Here is a 19584-nt window from a genome sequence, read left to right as displayed (position 1 = left end):
ACAGCACTGAGGGTCTTTCTCAGCCTGAGGATGTGCGCTCCCCACCTCCACATGCTCACACCTTTAACGACTTCTTAAATGTCACTGAATGTCAGGCGGAGGGATAAAAGCAGAGGACCTCCTCCTGCTTGCCAGTGATCCTTGCTAGTTTTTACTATGCTACAGTGCTGCCGGGCAGGACATATGCACTCAGGTGTGGCCCAGATTTCACCGGACCGGCTGGTGACATGATTTAATGCACTCACTACTAAGGAGCCAAGTGAGAAGAACTCCTTGTCAGTGGAAGAACACTGATTGAGCACAGCATGCTCTAACAAATGTATCCTTTGTGCATGATACTTAGGAGAAAATCATCCATCACGTGTGGTTTCATACCACATAACACTGCAGAATATAAAGCATTCTCTGTATTGGCCCAACCAGAACCTTCACAAAAAACCACACTATTTATTTTCCTTTGTTTCAGAAAGATTTAAAATCAGTGTAAGCTGACTGTGTATTCCCTGGGGAACGGGCTACTGCTGTGATGAAATAAGCATCAACTCTGCTCAATTTTCCATTGAGCTAACCAGGCAGCTCATCTCCATTAGTGTTAGTCTAACCAGCTCTGCTCTGGATCTCTTTAGCTGTGATCTCGCCAGAAGCCAGCTGGGTGTTATGTGTGTGTGTGTGTGTGTGTGTGTGTGTGTGTGTGTGTGTGTGTGTGTGTGTGTGTGTGTGTGTGTGGGGTTGGGTTTGTCTGTGAGCTTGTGTGATTTTCTGAGAGCTCAGTACTCTGAGCCCTACAGCTGTGAGAGATCTGAGTGTAAGGCCATGACGGGGCTCAGTTAAGCTCAACAGCATGAGCCTGTATCAATTACGCTGCAACAGCGATACGGACACAGTGTGCGGTCTTCAAAGACAAAGACTTATGACCGCCCAGCGTCTCAGTTCCTCTGGCCACAGAGTCAGCTGGATAACCTTCAGACAACACACGCGCAATGGGGGGGAGAAAGACACAGAGAGATGATTTTAATGCTATGTGCTAAAAGCGTTACAGCTCACGCACAGTTCTTTTCTTAGAGATGTAAATCTACTCAAATAAGAGCTTACAGTTTGAACATTACTATATTGTTAAGCACGGTATTTTAAATTGATTGTGTTAAAGCACAGAACCAGAAGAAATTATCTAACTTTACAAATGTTTAGACTGTACAGTCTGTTCCAGTAATGTACTCTGTAATATTACTACGCACCTTTGAGTACCTAATATAGAAACCTTTTGCAATTAAGGAGTTTGAATTAAATAATGTAAGTGTTCCCTTGAAGGACAGTGCTACCTGCCTCACCTCTCTGTAAAAAAATCTGTGTGGTCCAGCTCTCCTTTGAACATAATATGGATCTAGATCCAGGGCTGGAGACTAGTGGTATAGATGTATAGATGAGCTATAATCCATGTAGGTGTCTCTCTACCTTAAACCTTCTTTCCAATATCTTTCTACCTCTTCATTCAATATTGCTCAAAAGGCAACTTGATTCCTTTGAGGATATCACAAAGTTTGAGACATCCCAAAGGCAAAACTGTCATGCATAATATGTGTGGTATTTTCCTATACTCCGGTTAAAGAAATGACTGCTGTATCAACCAGTCAGCTGTAGACTAGGAAATGTAAAGGTGTGTGAGAGTGTGTGTGAAGAGTGGTAATGAATGAAGGTAAATGGCAGGGTATGAAGCACTTCCTATCGTAATTTCACACTTGTCAGCTCTTGTGAGGAAACTTCACCTTTACACAAGGATAGCAGAACAGGCCAGACTATAGAAAACAGAGAGAATATGTCTTCATGTTGTGAGATAAGTTCTTGATACAAAGAGTTTCCCTTGCAAATATGCCCTGTTCTTAAATTCAAGAAAATAGTGGCATTTAGACAACTTTCCAGCTGTCAATCAAAGGATGCTTTAATGAATATACAATATGCATCTTAAAAATCAAGAAAAAAAGACTGTAGTATGCATTGCTTTACAGAAACAGGTGAGATAGAGTTAAGTTATCATACATGTGCACCCCCCCCTTCCCACACACACACACCCACACACACACACAATAAGTTGGGTGGTATCTCATTAAACTGTGAGGTGGGTAAGTTAAGTACAAGCACATGATATTCATTAAAGTCACTTCTTAAACCACATTAATAAAATTCATCATTGCCTGATGGGAACTGCTTTTCATTATTAATCCTTGTGCATGTATGAGTCAAATCCTCCCGCAGACTGTGGGATGAAAGGACCCTAACATATTCACCTGCCAGGACCATACAGCTGATATTCTCCACCTTAATGAAACTTATATATACGGCAATCAGGCTCTGGTTGGCAACAAGAACAGGAACAACACGACACGTTGAGCCCAATTCCTTCAGTTTAAAAAAAAGTTTATGCATTGTTTTATGCACTGTTTAACATACACAACAATAAACATTTATCCTCAGCATAAATTTTAGCTGTGGTCTGTTCAAACATTTATTTTCATGCACACTGCATTACTCGTGATGTATTAAATGAAAGACAGACATTATACAACTAAATATCTCTCTGCTGATGCAGCATTATCCATATTCACATTCCATACTTTTCATTGAGGCCTTCAAGCTTTTGTGTGTATTAGTAGGAATATCATTATCGTCTCCATATTCAATAAAAACAAAGCAAAAAAAAAAAAAAAAGATGTTCAGACATTAATGATAATGATTAAATATGGACAGAGTTGAAAAAAAAAAACACGTGAATCATCTGCAAGAGTCAACTTGGATCTATCTGTTTAATATCTGATGTACGTTAGGGAGCGTGAAAGTGCCACTGTGAGTGTTTTTGTGTGTGTGAGCACGAGAGAAACAGAGCAGGGAAAAGGAAGGGGTGAGTAGAGGGAGGATATGAGAGCCTTCTCGTGGGACCTTAAACAAACTGACTAAAGTGGTCCTGTTTTCTGATCAGGCACAGAGAGGAGAACACTTAGCACTGCTAGAGACACTCTAAACAGCCACTGAGGAATTAGCCTGTTACTGGGGAACTTCATAGCTCCAGTACTGGGCTGTGTCCCCAACTAAGTAATACAGAAAATAGAACAGGCAATAAACAGCAATAAACAAGTGCAAGCATGCACACAGCTACCCATGCTCCACCCACACTCACTCACACTTGCACAGGTGCAGCAGGACATACGCTATGTGTACCAATAAGCGCAGCACTCTGGATAGTTGTTTCAAACCTGCACAGATAAACATATAAACACACAAAACCCAGGATACCATATGCATAACAGTTTCTCTGAGGAGAAGTTGTAGATAATGAATGGGCCCCTCATACGTTTCATAAAAGTGTTGCATGTGACTTGAAGAAAAATGTTTTCACAGAGGAAAAGCAATGACCTTATTCCTTCTCCGTGTTCTCCGTATACAGTTTGCCTACATCGCCAGGTTTGAGCAAACAAAGATGAGCTTAAATTTAGGCCCCATGATGTCAACACAAACACAGGACAGAAAGTTCATCTTTAATTAGGTGTCCCCCCCTTTTCTAAAGTTCATTTCAATTAGTCCCACCTCGGCCCCACTTTCAGGTCTCAGTGATTTGTCAATGCCTCTACTTCTATGTAGCGCAGTGTGGTCACAATGCAGCATGCAAACAGGCGCGTGTATGTTTTTTTGCATGCGTGTTACTGTTTATTCTGTGTGTGTGTGACCTCAACAAAAAAAGGGACTCCTGTGCCCTTGACATTTCTTTCTTGTTCTTATGATGAATTGCAGGGGTTATTTACTAGTTCATAGGAGAGAATCACAGATCCCTGCTTTGTTACCAAGCACTCAAAAAGAATGCAGAGACATACATAAAAATAACTGCTCTGGAACTTTCACTGTCATTCCTAATCATAGAAGTAGAATTTTTGTATTCCTTTAATTTGAATGCTAGTGAGAAAAGCTAGGAGTACTCCCAATAACTACAAATTATTTTGTAATGGATACAGCATATGCAGAATAAGTTATAATAAATATATAAATTAGGAAATATACATTTCTAGACTTTTTATTGGTTTTAATAATGTAGATGGATTGTTGGTTAAAAGACTAGAAGAATAAGAAAGTGTGTACTGTGAGTCGCATCAGAGAAACAATTCAATTGTTTTTTTAATGTTTAGAATTTTTAGCATTTTTAATCAAACTCTGTCAAGCTATGTCAATGGGCTTTGTTTGAATATCTTACACAAGCAAGCATCAAGAACTATAGAAACATATAATTCTGATGATTTACTGTATATCTTTTTCTTATGCAGGAGCCTTGGTAGATAGCCTATATGTCCTATGTAGGATCCTGAAGGTGTACTATGTCTGCTCTGTCCATTTTGTGACACCCTCACATAAGCCGATCAATCAGCTGTAATGAAATCCATCAGGTCACCTTTGAAATTTATCATTTTTTTTGTGTGCGTAAAATGAAACGCCCCTTGATGGTATGGATGCTAAATTTAGATTACCTATGCTATATGCAAACATATGTCTTCCCCTCCTCCCCTCACAAAAAAAAGGGGGGAAAAAAGCCTATGAATTATGACACTAAGACCATATGCTCACGAACTTGTGGTAGGTAATACCAAAGTCTCAGATGAGACATTTGACTTTGTTATTTTTTATGTTTCTTTTTCTTTGTTGCAGCAACGGATCCATTTACACATAAGATTACGTCCGTTTCTGAAAGAGCAAATTCACAGAACATGAAAGTTTAAAATGTAAACATAATATGTAATTGTGCTTTGTTGCTCATCAACGAAAGAAAAATTGAGCAATCACCTGAGCGCTTGACTCCTTTTCACCCTGTGGTGTGCTTCCCTCTCTGTTTCTGTCGCTTGCTAAGGTTTGAGGTGCTTAGCATCTCTTGTTTGCACACAATCCGTCTGTGATTATTGCCCGCTTCAAGCTTCATGCACAGTGATGCGTCTTTTCACAAAGCAGCTTAATTTGCATAGATTTTGCCAAGAACCTCTCAAGTCTTTAGGAGTGTGCTTAAATGAGCAATCATAATGACAGATCTTCTAGTTTGGTAAAGGCAGGCGATATCAGTATCAGCCGAGTTGCACGCAGTAAATTGGCTCTTCAAGTCAGAGGAGGCTCACGAGAACTTATAAATAAATTCGTTCTGATGCGGTGGGAGGATTTCCGACACTTTAGTGGATTTTCCACAAGTTTTGTTGAATAGTGAGCCCAAACCTGTCTAAGTGCACTTTAGGTCCAACTATACGGTTCACTTTCTGCAGATGGCACACAAAAAAAGTCCTTATTCGAGCATTTGCAAAGAAATAAAGCTTCTCTTATGTGTTTGTTGATTTGTTTATTTATTTCTTTATTTTGTTGTTGTCATTTTTTTTTTCTGCTGAACACAGCTGCTTGGGCTCCACCATGCATAAAAGCCCAATATGGCTCTGTCTGTAAATCGGAGTCCGGGGGCCACAAGACAGAAAAGAGGGGAGAACCACCCGGCAAAATTTAGCGCACGATGGCTCCCAGCGGGCATCATTTGGGGACCGGAGAGATTTTTTTTCCTCATTCTCTTTTTCCTTTTTCCTGCATGGTGAGCAGGTTGGAAGGCTCAACCCTAACATTGCTGCTGACACAACCACTCGGGGACAGCTGTAACAGCTCTCTTAGCATGGCACCTGTTATTGAGCCATCAGAGAGAGAATGAGAAAGAAAGTATTTGGGGGGGGCAAGGAAAGAAGGAAGAGGTAAGCGTGGAAGCAGGAAAGAGTGAAACTCAATTGTAATTTCAGGCTTGTCACAGTTCTGAGAGCCAGTAATTCTGCTGCCATGTCAGCGAGTGGATGTACTAGACTGTCTCTTCGTGCTGAGACTGATCTCTTCTTCACAGTGCAGCCCACCTAAGTTTTCATTCACCTCAAATCAAGTAAACAAACTGATTATAATTATATTCACATCAGGTTACTTTGTAAACAGAGAGCAGAGTGTGCACGTATATAGCGGTCACACTCCTGCTCTTTCAGTTTCACTGTTGTGTTTCTCTAGCTTAACACATTTTCTTCCCACTGTCTCTTTTCCATTTTAATGTATCTAAAATTACTTGGACAATCCAGTGTGCCTTTTATGCAACTCCTTTTCATTTGTCTTCATGCCCTGAATACAATTGGTTTTTGGAACTGAAGTGATTCATAATGCTTTCATCAATGATTCTAAGACTCACTATGTCTCAAGTCTTACCAAGATAAATGAGCTAGTGTACAGTCAAAGAGGAGGTAATAATGACAGTGTTTTTCATTCATAATCTATTTTCTCGTGAAATGATAACAAGATAGAGGACAGAGACATTTTGAGGATTTCTACAACAGGTTAACATAACTGTCGGTAGGGGGAAATTGCACAAATATGAGGGAACAAAACAAAGACAAACAACATTTTTGTTTTTCTGTTTCAGCTAATCATAAGAGGTGCACAGTAAGTTGGTGTCCATTCAAGCAAAGCAGTTGCATTCCTCTGCAGAGCAATCAAAATGGATTAAACCAACTACGCTCCAGCTGCCTCCACGCAAATCAGATATGCCTGTGATGATGATAATCAATCCATAATAAAATAACACAACATAAATCTGATAGTGTTGTTCCAACAATTTTAATAACATAGATTTAAATATTGCCATGTGCACTGGAGTGATTTATTGATGAAAAAGTGCTATCAAGCTTATATACACCCCATTTCTGGTTGCCCGCCAATAATGCCATTAACTGCATTGTTCAAACTCATTATGTGATGAGAAACACAATAATAATCGCAGGACTACAAATGCACAATTTCTCCCATTGAGCTAATCACTTTCGCTAGCATTATTAGTCTCTCTTCCTCTCTCTCTTTCTCTCTTCCCCAGCTCTCTTTCGTCATAAATCCTGAGAGAGGCGGGTGTATAAATCCCTAGTGCTGAATTAGTATTGTAATTTCTGGTATCCATGCATGCTTTGCCAGCACAGACCTCGGAGTTATTAATCTGGGGAGACAGGTGCCACAGAAACAATATGCTGAGCGGTTGGCCTGGATACTGGGCCGACCCCACCCAAGCTAAAGTCCTTAGCGCATTCAATTAAAATTACAAGGTATGGACCGAAGCCCAGTTTTAGAGAAGATAAACAATCTGAGAACTGATGGGATTTTTTATATGTATTATCGTTGTAAGTTAAGCTTAAAATTTGCTTTTCAAAGCATGTTGAACATATAAAAATATCACACAGAACTTAAAGTAGTGAAAAATGGCTGTTTCCTCTTTTGAAATGTGCGTTGAGAGTTCTTTTTAAGTTCTATAATGTGTGAGACTCTGTGGTTTGCCACCTTTCTGACAGAACAACTGTTATCGCACACATATGGCCCACTGACAAACACAACAGATGAAACACTTTGTTTGCTTTTGTTTAGGCACGGGCGCGTCTCCTAATACAAGCCTTTTAAGTGATCAAAAAGGCCTGGCAATATTTGATGTTGTCTGCGGAAAGAGGGGGAGGCAAAAGAAGTGTCATCGAGTGATATACAGCTCTAGTCCTCTGTCACACAGCGCAGTGTCTGCTGGGAAATAATCTGACATCTTGCGCTCGACACATTCAAGCGATGAGTATAGCTGGGTGGAGGGGGGAAAAAAAAAAAGGAGGCGGGAGGAAGAAGAGATGGAAGGCAGAGTGATGGGACAAAGAGGCGAGGGAGGAGAAAGAGTCCAACAGAAGTGGGAGTGCGAGCAGGAGAGTGAAAGGAGAGAGAGGACACAATCAATTCACCAGCCCCGTCTCCATCATGTCATCGCCTGTCAGCATAGATTTAAGAATAAACCTTTTGAGAGACCTTCCAGAGCTTTAGTCTGATCAATGTCCTGGCAGTGTTGGCCCAGATGTCACTGACATGAATCACATGGCCTTCCATCAGTGCATCACTGGGAACTATCTGACCGTACTCCCCTGTACCCCCTTTGTAGTGGTATGTGGCACCTATTCTACAGGCTGCAGTCTCGTCTTATGAGACACCATCTAGATATAACCATACACAATCCACACTGACTAGGTAGCTGTTAACCTCACACCCATAACTAGTAATATCCCAATGGGACAGAAAAATGGAAGCACATATGGGCAAAATCATTAGAAAAAAACAAAAAAAAAAGCAGAGATGAAATGATAGTGACGGAGTGAATAAATTGAGTCATTAAGCATGCGTTTGTGGGAGCTTGACTCCCATATGACAGTGCAGGGTGGCAGGATGCTTCCTCCGCCTTTTGCCATAAACAGACAAACAGATTGGCTCCATCGTCTCCCTCCTCTGGGCGGCTTTTTGCCTCCTGCTTTCTGGGGACCACTTAGGAATTTGGCTTTCCTGACTCTCCAGAGAGACTACTGCTTGTGCTATATTTCAGTGTATGGAATGGGTTCTCTTAATTAATCAATCAGCTTTGTCCAATGTCAGACTGATATAAAAAACTATCAACAGTTTAGTGTGTAGCTGTGAATAAAAACGCATCTCATTTTGTAAGAATTAAATGAAATGTTTGAATGAAATAGAAAAACAGTTGTTCTCTTGTTCTTTTTCTTCCTTCGTTTTCCAGACTAAAGTATGAAGCACTTTTTTTTTTACACGCTGCTGAATACACGTGAATCATTTTTTTTCTTGTATTAAAAAAGTACTTTTGTTGTGCATGATGTTTTCTTGTCAGTTATACCTACATTTTCCTACAATCATCAGGTCATTTATATCCTCAAACTGGCTAAAATGTAAGGAAAACTCCAGGTCCAAATGTGCATACTTACGGCTTTCTGCTGACCCAGCCTTTTAGACCGTGGCTTCAGCTTCATCCAGAAACTCTTTCCCGTCTCTGTCTGCTGTAAACTTCCTGGAAATACTGCCTTTAAAAATTAAAATTGAAACGTGACTATATGAACTGAATGATTGAATATGCCATCTTAGTAGATCATTGAATATTATAAACTTTAAAAAAGCTGTATTTAAATGGAGTTCATGTTTGAGTATGCTATTATTATCTATAACATTTCTATTCTTCATTTTTGATACAGAAAATCAGGATGCATTATTAAAATAAGTGCACACAAAGGTGATGTTTAAGACTGCTCTGAACATCTCAGACAGTTTAGGTCCAATGCTAAAAATGTTAATGACTGGGCCCGGTAGTAATAATAATAATAATCCAGGACAAAATGAAGTGTTAAAAATCATATCTGTCAGCAGAGTGGAACAAATTCTCTTCACTGGGCAGTGGAAAGAGGAAACCACTGTGATTCCATCTCTGCAGTGCATAGAGGAAAATCTACCTCTGAGTTCAAAACCTTATGAAATCTTGAAAAAAAGAAAAAGTGCAGTTTCATCAATGAAACTGAGATAAAATTGACTTTCCTCTCGCTGTGTGTGGAAGATACGCGAACCGTTATTTTTATTCCTTTATTTCCGTTAGTTCAGTCCTTTCCCACCCTCTCACTCTGTCTCGTTATGTGAATGATAGTACCCATCAGTGTAGTGCATGTGTTGTAAAACTGTCAGCCACTGAAAGATTGACTGACATGGTCAACCCTTAGATTACCACCATAGAGCAAGCAGGGTTAGAGAGAAAAAGATATGGCGTGAAAGGCATGCAAAGCGGGAAAATGAGGGGAAACAGGTGCATTGAGACAGTCGTGTTTTATTTTGCTTTCTTCTCTGAGCACTGATCAAATCTGGCACTAAACTCAAACCATAAAACAAACACTGTTAGCATTAAAAAGAGTGCAAAGAATGAAAAATAAAAGACTGACATACAGACAAGGAGTGTTCCTGTGTAATTTCCAGCAGCTGTTGATTCAAAGGGAAAAACTTTATTTGGTCCAGATGGTCTCAGTCAGTGGCAGAATGAGAGAGCTGACTTCATTGGCTCCAGCCATGTGTTTTTCCTCCTGATAGAAATTAAAATGGTCGTTCGTTTGTCACCGCTCACTACACAGCTTAAAATGTAGCAATGAAACGTTCCTTGGCGATAATGCACCATAATTACTCAAACGCCTGTTCTTTATCTGCAGCAGAGGGAGGACAGAAGGAACATTTCCTCAGATGAGATTTTAAAACCCAGAGAGCTTTCTCAACCCGCAGCAAAAGATTGAGAACACAGTCAAAAGTATTGTTCGTTTTGAGCCGGAAAGAGCCATAAGCCTGTCATGTTCTTGTTCAAACCAAAGAAAATGAAAATCCAAACGGTATATGACTTTTTTCATTTCTTTTAACAGGAAATGTAGATAGTTCGATCAGAGATTCTCTAGCTACGGGATGAGCCTGAGTATCTCTGCCTCCAATCAGATGTAACAGGCAGTAGTAGCGTTGTGTAGTAAGTATCCTGCTGTGATAAATGTATTTATTTTAGCAGTCTGATGGGTATTGATCTCTTCAACGGCTTCTCCGCAGGTTAACATTATGGGACCTTGGAAAGGAAGATAGTAGGCGATTTTCAAAGAGCACAAATCTCACACCTCACAAATGAGGTGAAAAAAAGTCTGTTGTGGAGGTGTGGAAAGGTTAACAGTGGCCTCTGACTGCCAGCTGAATATAAAATCAGTCGTTTATCGGAAATAAAAGTAAGAGTATCTCAGCAGATGCTGATGTGCAGATGAAAGACCTAAAATGACAGAGGTTGAGTCACAGCAGCATGAAACTGACACACAGCAAAAAAAAAAAAAAACCTATTCACATGACATTTTTAGAAAAAAAAAAAAGCTGTGCTTATAAGTGGGAAGCAGAGGTATGGGCCGAAGAGTAGATGTGACCTGTGGTTGTTTGACTCAAGCATCTACTATAGCGAGGATTCTTGTAGCAACCATGAGTGTAGCTCAGTGAATCATAAAAAGAGATATTTTGAATGGCTGATTGTGAATGACCTAAAATTCGACCGTGGGCTCAGTCCAGTCATAGCGCTTTCACAGGCACTTGCTCTTTGGTTCAGTTTCACTTATGTATTTTTCTTTTGAACTCTCTAAGCCTTTTCCTACTAAAACTTTAACAAATGATTCACTCAGTTTTTTTTTTTTGTCTTTTTTTAATGCCTGCTGAAAATGTCAGCTGCCTAGTAAAAAGGGTTGGAAGGATTTAAATAAAAATAAATAAACAAGCTTTAAAAAAAAAAAAAAAAATTGTAATTATAAGAGTATATATTTATATACACTACCAGTCAAAAGTTTGGACACCGGTACTGTACACATGATTTTTTTTTCAAGGAAATGCATTTGCGTGTATAATAATCACAATTATACAATTAATTATTGGAATGCAAAACATAATAAAATAAAAGTGCAAAGGCAAAATTTATAAATAAATACAAATAAAAATTGTTTATGTTCTTGAATGACTGCTAAAAGTTATTTACCTCAGTTTGTTTGGCTGTGCAGATGTTGCTGAACAGATTATGAAACACCAAAGGAATGCGGTGTTGCCCTCATTGTGGCTGATTCTATGAACACCGGATCTGATTGGGTCACCTGCTATAGTCTTCTTAACAGAGGAACTAGAGAAAGTTTACCAGAACAGTGCTCATAATGTTCACAGACACAAATGCTGAGTACAAATTATTAATTTTAATAGGGAATTTCCAGACTAAAGGCCATCTTCCTATATGATAATGGTCTATTCTAATACAGTAAGTGATGATTTGGGCTCATTTATGAGCATGTTGGATTAGAGTTTCCATCACAGTGTGCTTTGCTTTAAGGTAAAGACAAGTGAGCTATAGTGCACTACTCACTGGAGTTTTACACTGACCTCACAAAACTGCTATCTGACTCCAAAAAAAGGGACACATTTCACTCTCCCATCTGTTCCTATAATATCTCCCAGACACTGAGAATATTGTAGCACAAGACACAGTGCAAAATGTGGTGTGCGTTTATTAATGCATTTCTGACAACAATCATTGTTTAAGAAGCTGTGAAAATCAAATCAATGAAAACAAGAAAAATGCGCGTTCCTATAAACTCACCTAACTTTATAGAGACCACTTGGAATGCTATATATGTTTTGTTTTCTGTCTTCTTTCTCATTTTCTTTGTTGTGATTCATATAATGTTACATTAAGTTTTTTTTTTTTTTCATTACATCTTCTGTTATCTTTTCAAGTTAAACTAATGTGCGCAGTGTTTGTGTGTGTTGCCATAGTTAACTGAGCCAGAGAGACACATAAAAAGGCTATCGGCAGATGAACCGCAAGCATTTGCATCTCAGGAAATGTGTCAGCCTTGTGGGACAGTCCCAAGACCAGGCACTGAATGTGGTCGTTTGTTTCAATTCTTTTACTGGAAAAACTATAACATTTTTCAGAGATTACTCTGCGCAAGTTATGTCTCAAAACTACATTACCTTTTTATTAATTTTATTTTTCATTATCTTACTCGAAGTCATGCTATATGTTTCCTTCTTCCAGTAATATTGCATTAGATTTCCAATATTCGCGGTGTGTTTTTCCATCTTTCACAGATCAAGACTTCATGGGCTTTTTAGATGAAAAATTATCAATACGAGATGAAGCATCAGCAAAAAACCAGTGACACATTGCCAACATGCTCTTGTTCCCGGTGCCAGCATCAATAATTCAGCCACTAGCTCATAACTTTATTTTCAATGCATAATTGAGGCCAACCAATGATGGTCGGCCTTTCTTTATTCAGCCATTTATATGTTGAGCAATTTTTAAACAATAAGAGCAGCAGTCCATTAAGCTTTTAACATCTCTCTTTCATATTCCGGTACACGCTGGAAAGTATGGCCAGTGGCCTGTGGTGCTACTTGGTGCTTTGTCCTCAGTGCTGTAAGTGGTGGTTTGCTTTTTTTCTGTACGTGTACCTACTGAAAGCATGAAAATCTTAAAATGATAATTGTGGGAAAAGCTGTGGTGAGTATGTGAAAAAGTGTAGACTCCACATTTAAAAACTGTGGTTTGGAAAGGAAGGGGTCTCAGGTTGAGGTGAGACTTTGCACCTGCATTTGTAAATGCACTTCCATGTGTGCAGGGCATGGGTGTGTGTGTGTGTGTGTTTAGTGATTTACATCAAGCCAAATTTATTTTTTAAAGCTATTTTGTAGATTTAGAACTGCACAAATAAATCTCTGCACTGGAGAATGCATCTTGGAAGGGCACATTCACTATCCTGTGACTCATTATCTGACCTGACTACATTTCTTATTTGTTTTGTACAACTGCTTAATAAATATTGATTTACTATTTTAATTACATGTTAATCTCAAAACACATAGGTATCAAGGTTATTACTCTCTCAAGTCTTACTACAAATTTCCTGTTTGCAAATATTTGTTGAGGATGGCATCCTGAGAGGGCTATAAAAGTGAATAGCAATCATTAAACAGAGACTAGCTGTCTACAATATCTGCAAAAGTGTCAATATCAGCAGCACAAATTGACCCAGTCTTTAATCAATTGCTTGTACATTTCTTTTTCAAAAGCAATAAGTATCAGGGCATGCACACACAAAGATATAGCTAATATCTCAACAATTTCCTTTCCTTGTTTAAATATGGATAGAAGAAAATCTTTTTTTTTTTATTTCTATTTCAATTTCTGCTTAATGGAACCCAAACAAATATAAATTTCCTTATAAGTTTTTGAACTTTCCAGACAGAATTATCCCAATCAATTTAATTGAAACAGAATAATGATCCCTAAATTGTTTTGAGATAATTGCAGTGAAACGTTAATACAGGCCCAGTGCAACTCATGATTGAAAGTCTATTAAATGAACGCATGAATGAAATAGGGCTGATGAACACCTGGATTAATAGGTCCATTTTTATTTATTTTTGGATGTATTCATTTTACAAATGAAATTATCCTAACCCTTGAAGACTTTGTATTATTTTTGACAGATTAGTTAACAGGGTTTAAGACATATTTGAATCGAAGTCTAGGTAACAATTTAAAGAACAGGACTTTCAGTGAATCCCAAATTTCTCTCGTAAAGGTTACAATCTGTTCTGGTTGAGATGATCACTGATGCAATAGTTTAAGATAAAACAGATTTAAATTTGTGATCACCAAATAAAGATGACCAGCAATTTAGATAACAAGCATTAATTAAGCTGTGTGTGAACTTCTTGCTATTGTTATACTAAATTATTCTGGGAACTGAAGTGTAACTTACTTAATACACTGGAGGGAATTTTTCAGGCTTTGTGAGATATTGAGCCCAAGAGCCTTTAAATGGGAGCAAACAATGGGGCAGATAAGAGCTATGTTTTCCTCTTTCTACTACTTGGACAGCAGTTAATTGATGACGTTTTGTTTTTTTGTTTTTTTTCTCTGTTGTACACACAAGGGGCTTTGTGTGTAGCTGTAAACAATATTTCTTTCATTAGTGCACACTTCTCTTTTTAGTAATTCAAAATTCGTAGTTCACACTAAAAAAATTATAAAATGCTTGGAAATCAAACATGCAAACTAAAACTGCTCTGAGGTCAAACAGTTCCATGTGAAGGGACTGGAATAAATAAAATACAAACATGGAAATGACAACTAAGCAGCAGTTCCAACAGTGTTTCATCTTCTCTTATCGCTTTTGATTGTACACATCTGTAAAAATACACTCTATATGTTATTGAACTATACTGTCATAGTCTTTGTATGACATAAAAACCTGCAGACCCTTGGACCCTCCCTCCACATAACTCCTGTAATAACTATACTACAGCAGTGGTTGTTAAACATTTGTGGTGTGCTCTCTTTCAGAAGTCAGAAAAAGTGCAGATCTCACAGGTTGTACAGGCTGTTTAACAATCTTTAAATAATAAACCTGAGTTTTAGTGAAATAAGGGTGCGCATGACAGCATCGGCAGGCTGTTGTTAGTTCATCATATTTACTCTATATTTCTTTTTCTCTGGACGTCCACACCCCACCTACAGTGGCTTAATGCCCCACAGTTTGACTTCAGGAATGGCGCCTAAGAATTCTTGGCCCTTTCATCACAAAGATATATTGAAACTGAGAATGCAATACACTGATTGGGAAGATGAAAAATAAAGGGAAATATTGGAAGCTTTTTCTTTTCTTTTCATTTTCAAACAAAGAAATGCTGTAAATGAGGGCCAGTACACAACGTAATTTTAATTTCAAACCCGTGTGGGTTGACTAAAAGTAAAAAAATAAAAACATCTACTTTAGATGAGAGTGTGCAACTTAGAGTGTGTGTTTGGGAATAATCTATGCAGTATGTAGTATTCGCATGGTTTGTTCCCGAGATCAAGGTGGCTGGTTTAATTGAGCCTGTACTGGACCCAGGGCTGAGAGTGCAGGCAGAGGAACATCGATAAACTATAAAATAGTTCCAATATGGCTAATCGATGAGGCTTTGTGAGCAGCTCCCCTGGGGCTTTGATTTTCTTTCTCAAACAACAATCCAGGATCTGTGGTCTTCAAAGCTAAACTCCATCTTTGCTGTTATTGTAGTTGTTTCTTTCCCCATGTTTGAGTGATGTCACTGAGGTCGATTTCATCCCTGTCCATAAAGGCTCTCCCACACTTGAATCACCCAGGAGACAGCTTCGCTTGGTCTGTGCAATGGTAACAACAACCAATAAAGGTCAATCTCCCATGGTAATGGCCAATTGGGTTTGTTCCCGTTATTGGCCCTCTGAGCTGTGGTCAACAGATGGAGAGCTGGCATCACTGACGCAAGTTACACTCCAGCCTTCTGTATCCAGGCACTGCTGTGTGATTCTACTCATCTTCTCCCTCAGCTTGTGTTGGCCTGTACATTACTCTAACATACACAGCTCCTGTATAAGGAGAACCGTCACAGTAGAGTCACAGGAGTGCTGCCAGTGAGGGCTAACCGTCTAACCATTTCAGCTAATTGCCTCATTAATGATTCACTGGTGTTAGGCTGCTCTAGCACTTCGCTGTGGGGAGCAAATTGTTCTGATTGGTTTGCCTCTGTCAATTATTGATGAGGCAGTGAGCTGAAGTGCTAACACCTGGCTTTAGAAGTCCAAGTGGCCCTGCATTCCCATCACATACTCTGTTATCACACACTTTGGGACTACATTCTGTTTTGAAGGGATGGAGTCTTCATGGTTGCAGTTCTCTGAGAATGGACAAAGCATGCCCTGGGGTAATAGCTGTGATCTCGCTTACGAGATGTTAGCTCAAAGAACAAAGCTAGCAGCTGTGCAAAAGGTGGACAAAAAAGAAACTTGCAATGATTAGTACTGCAATAAGCAGAAGGAGAACACATGAAGAGGCACCATTTATGAAGCTGGGCTTTGTGCATGTATTTATGTGACTATGAATAACAGCAGTATCTAAAAATAACTGCTTGTAATGATGTAAAAATACAAGAAATGAAATCATATTCTTGAGTGTATATTTTATTCTTGAGTGTATATTTGTAACACATTTTACAAACCTTTTCTCGCTACTTTAATGTTCTTGGGAATATTAAATAATGTTAGCCAAAATTAAATAAAATATAAATAGATAATAATAATGCAATTTCCCACCTTTGGACAAATACAGTGGATACAACATGAGTAAGATTAAATAAAAACATATACATTCTACTGGCATCAGTGGAACTGTAATGGTATGCAATGCAATGCCAATACTTTGTTTATGGTGATTTATAATGGGTGCAGGCAGCACCTTTACAGTAGGGTCATGTAATTGGATCTCCAGTAGATAGCAGCTGAATTCCACTATAGTCTCTGTGTCTAATGGCCCACCCACAAAGCCCTCCTTCTGGCTACATGAATCATTCTTTCAAAGTGCACAAGATGCTGGAAGGTCTCCCCAAACTTCTGATAATTCAACACAGAACAATAAAGAAAATAAAGAATTTTCATGGTTCAAAAAAGTAAATCACAAAGACAGTTAAAAGAAATGAATTAGACTCACCCATACTGTTAGTGAATTTACTCATCTCTCCTTGGCCTTAATTGAAGCTGATTACAGAGCGCCCCCCCCCTCCCATGCTGACGCCACTGTCACTCTGAATCTCAGCCAAGTGGGCTTTCCATGTACACTCACAGGGTGGTCACTCTGCCTTTGTTTTTTACACTGGCACCAGTGACAGCAGAGCCCAGCCCACACTTCAAATGCAGTGATTGTTACTCACCGTGTGTCACCATAAACCCTGGACAAAGAAGCACGGTTCAGACAATGTGGACTTCACTCACAGTCTTGTGATGCACGGTGTGTGCGTGCGTGTGTGTGTGTGTGTGTGTGTGTGTGTGTGTGTGTGTGTGTGTGTGTTGGCATACATGGAAGAACAACAGTAGTGAATTGCAGTATGAGTCACACTTTAATTATTTTTTTCTTCTTTTCTTGTCCGACCCCCTCCTTCCCCCGTTTTTCTTCTTTCTCTTTCTATTAACAGATAACCTAACGACTGAGCAGTGATGACATCAGAGCAGCTGACCAATCGCACCGAGACACCTACAAAGCACAACATTCAAGATTACTTCCCGATAAACAACAGACAAGACCTACCGGAATTCCTCAAAAACCCTACAGTGAAATTCTTGAAAAGCCTCTTACTACTCCTAATTCCTTTCCCAGTATTTTACCTCCAGCTTTTTTCTACAAAACCACGAAAAACAAAAAAAAACCAAGAAAAAAACAGAGACTCATAATCAGGAGATGGTTGATTCTCTTCAGTGGAAGAACACAGATGCATGCTTCTGTAAATAGATCATAATAAAACCCTATTCTTATTCCTAATATAGGAAACATACCAAGTTGCTCTCACCAAATTCATAAACCTTCATTACTGTGAATAGAAAACACTCATGGTTAAATATTTTCCATATAAAATCAATATTCTTACCTATTCAGAGCCCATGTAGCTATCATTTCAAATATTGCTTCTCTAGTCTTTGAAGTTAATTTGATTGTAAAAATTGTACTTACAATTGTTCTTATTCTCAGCCTAGTCTTCCTCTCCAGTATCCACACTAGTAGGTGTAAATAGAGATGAATGACGACAACCGCATGGATCAGACTGTAGTGTATATTTGCCACGCTGTTAGATCTCAAATCTCAGTATGTGGATATTTCAGACAACATTTTTTAAAGTTTAAAATAGTTGAACAAGTTTTCTGATGGTCAATGATATAGTCCCAGATATCTGGACACTTTTTGAATAGATGCGTAAAGGTTATTTGACCGCATTACAATGATTGTAGAACAGAAACTCCTTTGGTATCATCAGTCAGTTCCTGAGAACAAAAAACAAGCAAACTGAACAGAAGAAGCAGGCAATTCGCCCAAGCCATGATTCTAACATAGTACGTTTAAGTATTAGGTTTAATATTTGATATATTGCTTTTATTTATTTACAGATTTCTCCTAGTGTCTTCTTATTTATTATTTTCTACTACAGTAACTGCCCTGCCCTCTCATGCCCAATTTGTAACTATTGTAGCAAAGCTGCTGTTAGCCTGAGAGGGATACATTTTTTTTTTCTTTGCATGGTTTGAAACTGTGGTCCAGTCCTGAGCCTACACAGGGGGGAAAGAACACCTCAGTAACTGCAATGTAGAAATGAGGATTCTGGCCTCTGTCTTCAATGGACTAAGAAGCTAACCAAAAGGACTGACAGATAACGTATCAAGCCAATGAAGAGATGACCTCAAGGATTAGGCCCTCACTGGTGAAGACAGAAATCCTTTGCATGGACAACAGGGAACATTTCTAGCTTTTTGAAGACCTCATCTCCACCATTGTGCATCCTCTACCTCTCCGTGTTCTGCTGTGCATCGACAAATCCATGTCTTTAGGCCAACCCCCTGTACTCCCCCCAGAGTCCACGTTTCTGCTGCATGTCCCTCTAGAGCCTCACAAGGAGAATTCAGCATTAAATGCTTTGGATGGATCTATATGGCAATGGGAGAAACCAAACCAATGCCCAACTACACACATATGAGCATGCATAGAGATGCACAATCATACACAATGCCTCTCAAATATGTTGCTGTATATATGTACAGTATGTCCAGTATGTATAGTCTCATATGCTGTACTTTGCATGTTGATTTGTAGATGGAATGTGACCTTTACTCAAACACAAGGATGAGCAGGTAGTGAGTGGGTTGATTCTCTAAACCAGTGCAAGCTCTTTGTCAGCTTTACATCGTCATATTTGATGGCAGGATAATTAAAGTAAGGTGGCAGAAGCAGTTTTAAAGTCTATTGTGACATGTTGTCCTCCACCAAACAGCAGTTCTGATAAGGTTTAAACTCTCTGAAGGGACACATACCGTCCATTCTGATGTCATACAGAACCTGGCCACAGTGAGTGTGGGTAGAAGAAGAGAAGGCAAACTGGGGCGCTCCAATTAAGTGGCAGCGCACAAAGTGGCATAGGGCATCCTGCCAGCAACTGTCTATTCATCCTGTGTCAAAGGGATTTGCACGTCTCAATGAGTGTATGACAGAGAAGTCCAAGAGCAGCGCAGAGGAGGTCAAAGAAAGAAAGCAAGGTTTTTTTTTTATATATATGTGTGTGTGTGTGTGTGTGTGTGTGTGTGTATGTGCGTGTGTGTGT

At 39.1% G+C, this 19584-nt stretch overlaps 1 protein-coding gene across 1 annotated transcript in view; it reads left to right on the top strand.

The window, feature by feature from the left end:
• Nucleotides 1-17604, top strand: part of mafa (MAF bZIP transcription factor a) — a 69418-nt gene extending 51814 nt beyond the window's left edge. Inside the window, exon 3 of the mRNA XM_030757816.1 lies at nt 17416-17604. The gene's annotated coding sequence lies outside the window, so the exon portion shown is untranslated. The remainder of the gene's footprint in view (nt 1-17415) is intronic.
• Nucleotides 17605-19584: the final 1980 nt, after the last annotated feature.

Source organism: Archocentrus centrarchus, chromosome 3 (assembly GCF_007364275.1).
Source record: "Archocentrus centrarchus isolate MPI-CPG fArcCen1 chromosome 3, fArcCen1, whole genome shotgun sequence".
Lineage (NCBI taxonomy): Eukaryota > Metazoa > Chordata > Actinopteri > Cichliformes > Cichlidae > Archocentrus > Archocentrus centrarchus.
This window is presented reverse-complemented; position numbering and strand designations above follow the sequence as displayed.